The sequence below is a fragment of the Pleurodeles waltl genome, chromosome 5 (genome assembly GCF_031143425.1).
Source record: "Pleurodeles waltl isolate 20211129_DDA chromosome 5, aPleWal1.hap1.20221129, whole genome shotgun sequence".
NCBI classification, from domain to species: domain Eukaryota; kingdom Metazoa; phylum Chordata; class Amphibia; order Caudata; family Salamandridae; genus Pleurodeles; species Pleurodeles waltl.
Window position 1 is genome coordinate 1,818,707,164 of NC_090444.1, and position 6,517 is coordinate 1,818,713,680.

Here is a 6,517-nt window from a genome sequence, read left to right on the forward strand (position 1 = left end):
CCTGGAGGAACTGGAAGTACTAGAGTCTGAGCCTGTTTTAATGGCTGTGGAATCCCCTAGGCACATCGTACTTCAGGACACATCCTAGAGGAACCGGAGGTACATGATGCTGAGCCTGTTCTAATAGCTGTGGAAACCCCTACAGGAACGAGAAGTACAAGATCCTGACTCTTCTAACAGCTGTGGAAAGCCCCTAGACTACAGGAACTGGAAGTACAAGATCCTGAGTCTGTTCTAGCAGCTGTGGAAACCCTTAAAGGAACCAGAAGGAAGGAAAACAAGAAATGCGCTGGAATAGAAAAGTCACTGTGAACTGGAGAGAGGTGCAGACAATCCACAACAACAACGCAAAATGTCACTAGGCAAGGAATCTCTTTGCTGACCGCTGCTTGTACTGTTGGTGCACGAGATACTCCTGAAGTGGCTGTCCATCACCAGGAAGTGTAATGTAGATGTCTGGATTGATCTCTTTAACCTATGGACAGTCGCTTAGCTGCCATGTCTCTGTTGCCGAAGCTTCCACAGCCAATGCACTTTCTATACCTTTCCGACACCTGCTCAATCCTAAACCTTCCACCACACATTTTCCTGTGTTCTCTTCCCTCTCTGACTGTCTCATTCACTGCGACACAAGTTTGTGTTAGACTTTGATCTTTGCCTAAGCTGTGGGGGAGCACAGATGACGCAAGCATCAAATCTGCATTCTCAATGTAAAGAAACGAGACAGCCAAACCATTCACGCCTTCTCTTGTTAGCTTGTTGGTATCTCAAAGAAGGCATGCACATGCTTTAGAACTCTGAATGGTTTACATTTATTTACATATATAGCAGACATTTATTTACATACATAGCAGACATACATTGCAGACATAAATAGCAAAGTGCTTCAGAACACTCATCCATGCACATAGTTCATTACAACGAACCATGGCAAGGCCGGTCACATATATTTTGCACAATATGAATCATTACTAAACAATGCATTGGACAAGCTGAAATGCACTTATCAAACACAGTGACACCAGAATATGTTGTCTCAGGGCGCTGAGAGTTATGGAAATAGGTGGAAAGGGCAACCAGACTGCAAAAGCGCTTGGAGGCCATTCAATGGTAGAAGCGCTATACAAATAACGATAACATGAAATACCATCTGATCTGGTACATATTAAACTAATCCGGTAATCTAGGTATGCAGTGGTTGTATGTGCCTCATAAAGGGTGTTACAGGGTCAGGCTCTCTGCCAGTTACATTATATAGGACCAGCGATGCAACATTAGGTGCGTTGGACAAGCTGTGTTTTAAATGGGCCGGTACTGTCCGGTACTGAGTACCAGCACTTTTTTATTTTGCTAGGGTGAGTACCTGCACTTTTCAAGAAAAATCATAATACTTTTAATTGGAGAGTACCAGCACTTCTCAGAAACAAGCAAGTACTCTGGTACAGAGTGCCTGCCCTTCTATTTTTCCATTTCAAGCACTGTGCAGAAGTCCAGCCAAGTAAGCATTAACCATGATTGCATGTAGGTGGATGGGTGGTGTTCTTCCACGGGCCCCAGTTCGCATATGCTTTTAACTTGCTCCTTTGTGTTGGAGATTGATAAAATACAAGCCACTCCAGGTACTTCAATGCTTTTATTGAGACATCATCTACAAGGGGAAGACGGCGACCCCCAGCTCGCTTTAGTTCTGAATACCCTGTACAAGCCTTTTAGGACCTATTATACATCTATATCAAAAAAACATGAAACTACGCAACACCCTTAAGTCCAAGCGCAGATATCAGGCCGTTGCTGAAGTGGGGAGCACCTGGAGAGAAAGGCCTGTCTCAACTGGTTTTATCATTGGTCGTCCTCGGCAGGGCACAGACGGCTGGGAACCGCGGCAGTGCAGTAGTTTCACTTCTCCCTGAAAAAGAGCCAAGAAATGGGATTTAGTGGAAGTAGGATGTGTTACTTTCCAAATAACGAAAGAAAGCGTCAAAAGTGATTTAACGGAAGCCGGGGTGTTGCATCACAAGGCGCTCGCTGTTCTTACCATAACGTGCTCTATGTTTCAAAGGCACAATGGTGCCAGCTCACCCAAAGAGGAAAGACCCGAGACAAGGAAGAACGTGCCACGCAAAACGTCAGCCACCAAAGGCCCAATGGGGAGACGCGCGCTCGGGAAAGCGGCCAATGAAGGCTGACGCAAGTGGTGACGGATACTTCGCGGCCGTAAACAAAGCCGGTCTTGTGCTGCGGCCCCATAGTCCTCAGGCTAGCACAGCCTCCCGGCCAGACGCTGGGCCGGAGCCATCACAAAGCCAGGCGTGCGCCATTGTTATGTCATGGCTGACGTCGAGCTCATTCAAGCCATGCGTCACACTGGGATGTGAATGGGCTGAAGGGCGGCCTTTGCGTATCCTGAGAGCACGTGCACCATCGGCTGTTTTACTAGCAATCTCTTCATTTGTGTTTTTATTTCTGTGTTTTTAATGCACCCATAAGTTGCATTGCACCCTAAAATCACACCTTGTTTTAGCTTTCCTTTTCGTATTTTATTAACTAATTGTATTGTGCGGTCACATTTGTAAAGGGCTTCATACGACTGATGAGGCACAGAGCTTGCTTTCAGCAGCATTCCTGGGCCGCCTTTCACTGTGTGTGTTTAGAATGTTGTTGGAAAAGGTATGTCCTGTCTGGGAGACATTCAAAGTGGTGCATGAGCTCTAAACATGGGGCAGCATGCATCACAGCGCTTAGGCATTTAGGGGCATATTTATGGGGATTCGGCGCAGGGTGCAGTGCTGCCCTGTGTTAAAGTGAAAGGCCAGGAATGCGTCATGTCTATAGCATACGGAGCATTACTGTCTTTTCCCCCTGCCCTGGTGCACTTTTAGCAGCTTAGCGCCAACGCAGACACCATTACACCATGGTGCAGCGGTGCCTGCGCTGCGTGCAGGAAGCAGTGGTCGAAGTGCATTAGACAAAGTATGGGAACTTTGATGCTGCATGCAGTGGAGGCAGAGTCAGAGAGCATGGGCACGGGGTCAAAGTGGGGCTAAAAAAAATAAAGTATTCTGTACTTTTTTTGGACTTTTACCGTTAGGTAGCTACACATAAAATAACATGCAGCTTAAATGAAAAATAAATTTTAAAAAGTTGTTACTCATTGGGAAATGCACTGTAGTACATTATGAAACCTCTATTAGATAATGGACTGCTGAGGTCTGTCTGTAACTAGACAGCTACAGAATTAACTCTTGGTTGGTGCAATGGAGAAACATGATGTATTTTTAGTGCTCCAAGGTCACAGCCTGTGACAGAAAGCACTGTGTATATGTATTTCATTATTTTAAACTTGCATTACACATAGTATAAGTTAGAATACTACCAAACGTGCAAAATATTTAAGCTAAAATGGTTCTTCCAAAATAAAGATTTTAATAAACCCCAGAGTATACGTAGTGCAATTTTTACATACTATCCCTTCAGTACCTCCTAGTGTAGTATGCATGATATAAATGCATTTACAATTAAAAGCACTCAGTTCACAGCCCAGTTGTTATCTCTTTGTACCAACACTCAAAAAGAATAAATCTTTTTCACCACAAAGCTTCAAATGATTAGGTCAGTCAAAGTTAGTATGGACTCTAAGGCGTCCTCTACATTTGCAGATTAATTCCTAGCTCACATTTGCATTTCCTTCATGCAAGCAGGCACCCTGGCAAGAAGGCTTCTTCACTGTCTGTCCAGCTTCACCCACAGTAGCCTCACTGGATGGCACTTTCAGCGGAGGCATTTAAATTGTCAGAATTAACTGTCCCAGGTTGTCTTTTTACATAAAGTAGGGGAACAGTGTTCCATAAATCATAAAAATATGGGCACACCGTGCCCCTCCGATCCCTCCCACTTTGACCGCTGGCAGCAATTACTTACTTAGGGCCAGATGTAGCAAAGGATTTGTGCCTCGCAAACGGCGAAAATCGCCGTTTGCGAGGCGCAAATGCCTCTTTGCTATGCAGAAATGCATATTGCGAGTCGGGACCTTTCAGAATCGCAAATAGGAAGGGGTGTTCCCTTCCTATTTGCGATTCCGAGTGGAATGCAATACCATAAAGGGTATCGCAGTTACCATCCACTTCAAGTGGATGGTAACCCACTCGCAAATTGGAAGGGGTCCCCACGGGACCCCTTCCAGTTTGTGAATGGACCCAAAACATTTTTTTCAGGGCAGGTAGTGGTCCAAGGGACCACTGCCTGCCCTGAAAAAAAACCGAAACTAAAGGTTTCGTTTTTTTTTTTAAGTGCAGCTCGTTTTCCTTTAAGGAAAACGGGCTACACTTAAAAAAAAAAACTGCTTTATTGAAAGCAGTCACGAACATGGAGGTCTGCTGACGACAGCAGGCCTCCATGTTTGCGAGTGCCTAGACTCGCTATGGGGCCGCAATTAGCGACCCACCTCATGAATATTCATGAGGTGGGTCATTGCGACCCCATAGCGAGTTGCAGACGGTGTCTGAGACACCGTTCTGCATACCAATTTGCGAGTTGCAAATTGCGAGTCGGAATGACTCGCAATTTGCAACTCGCAAATTGGATTTTTCCTACATCTGGCCCTTAATTCCTTACTTCAAAAAAAACAATCCTGGGAGGCATTTTCCTCTTTCTGTGTTTGCTGCAGAATGCAGCACACATTGAAAGAGAAAAAACAAGGATAAATAAAGATATTTCTCCTTGTTGCGCCTCCCCTGGGGAGGCGTAGGGTTTTGGCGCATCCCTAGGTTTACAAGTTCTTGTAAAGCTAAAGATGCGTCCAAATCCAAGGATGTTGTTTGGGAACACCCACTGCAACTCCCATGGAATGCCCCCTAACGCAGAGTAAGGCAATGAAGCGATTTGAGCTGCCTTGCCTTTCTCCACACATATGAGGTCATTCAAAGCCACACAATGTTGCTTTGCCTGGCCTCATGGATATCATTTGGAGGTTTGCACAAATGTTGAGTCACAAAAAGTGATGCAAAGGTGGCATAAGGTCACTCATAAATATGCCTCTCAGAGTTGCATAGAGAATCATGATAGATGCAGAAGCCTCTCTACTTCCAAGAGTGAATGGTACTCCGATTTTTGTGACTATAGTTTGGGAAGAGCCATGTTTTAATGCTTTCTGGAGTCAGGGATGGCTGTTAATTATTCTAGTTCGAACCCATAGAAATAGTAAAAGTGCAAGCCTTTGACTGCAGAGATCGGACTTGATGGTAAGTGGGAAGTTTGAGCTATGTTTACTGCTATAGATGGAATTTATCTGGACACGGAGAGCCAGTATAGGTGTGACATGGGTCTGCATTGGAAGAGTGAGCAATTTTCTGGGAGCTGCATTTTGCTGTCATTCCCTCTGTAGGGGTGCCCTACGATAAATCCCATTGGCGCGGTCAAGATGCCAGAGCACTAACAGTAGCATGGCTTGGTCTTTCTGTGGAAATTCAAGGTATGGGAATATTTCACGTAGGCATCTCATCATGTGAAAACCCGAGGCCCAGGATCTTGATGCCAGATTGTTAAGGGGTTAAGATTTGTCCAATTTAGTGCCTAATTTGTAAAAGAATAAGTGCCGGGCCCCAAAGTTTAGGTCAGATGCAGCTGAAGACCAAGGTTGCGTATTCTTGATTGCACCTCGTGCTTCTTTCATCCATCACCAGGCACCACCACTATCTGTATCTGTTTCTTGCAGATTCTTTTTAATTTCTGCTTTGTCCATTTGCCCCTGTTTTTCCATTTTTCTCTTCCTTCTGCTTTCACCCTTTTGTATTTTTCTGTCTCTTGCTCTGGATCAGAGTCTGTTGAAAAAAATAAGTGCTGGTCCACAAAAGTGAGTGCCGATGGGCCTCACAGGCAACCACTGGCTCAAATTAAGCAACAGTCCAACTGCTGCATGCTAGCATCTCTATGTCTGAGGCCTTGGGCTTGAGATGTTTGGTTAATATCTACCATCCGATTGCTTGTAGGCATTTTCCCAAGTTACAAGAGTTCACATTACCTGGACTTTCAACTTTCAGGATGGTTTTCTGTTCGTCAGTGTGGGAATAGTAGCTGAGATGAAAGAATGAAATTATTTCTAGTAGCGGTCAGATGTAAGTTTTAAACTGCAGCAGAGCAATGCAGCAGTGAACTAGCTGTGGATCTGAATGACTCAAAAGAGAAGGGTGGAAGGAAAATTGTAAGCGTCCTGTCCTGAACTAACCCATATTAGGATGGTTTCTTAGATAACTCGAACATGTAATGGCACAGATTTACTAAGATCTTGTGTCTTGGTTGTATCCATTTTTTGGCTTAGCCCAGACAGCAAATTCCTTTTTGGTTTACTAAACCACGCAAAGTCAACTGGCTTGGTTTTGAGTGGTTTAGTAAAAGCAAAGTAATGCAGCACATAGCGCTGGCTTGACTTACTTTTTGTTCGGTAGGCGTTGCTGGGGTGGGGTTCAAGGGTTCCCATGCATCCCCCCATGTATTTTCATGCAAAGACAGAGTTACAAAGACT

General features: G+C 44.7%; 1 long non-coding RNA gene across 1 annotated transcript; it reads right to left on the bottom strand.

Annotated features, from left to right (window-relative positions):
* Nucleotides 1–1,614: 1,614 nt before the first annotated feature.
* Nucleotides 1,615–2,126, bottom strand: LOC138297445 (uncharacterized). The gene is made up of 2 exons (XR_011204110.1): nt 2,036–2,126; nt 1,615–1,906 (listed from the first exon to the last, which is right to left on the bottom strand). It is a non-coding gene; the product is annotated as an uncharacterized lncRNA (long non-coding RNA).
* Nucleotides 2,127–6,517: the final 4,391 nt, after the last annotated feature.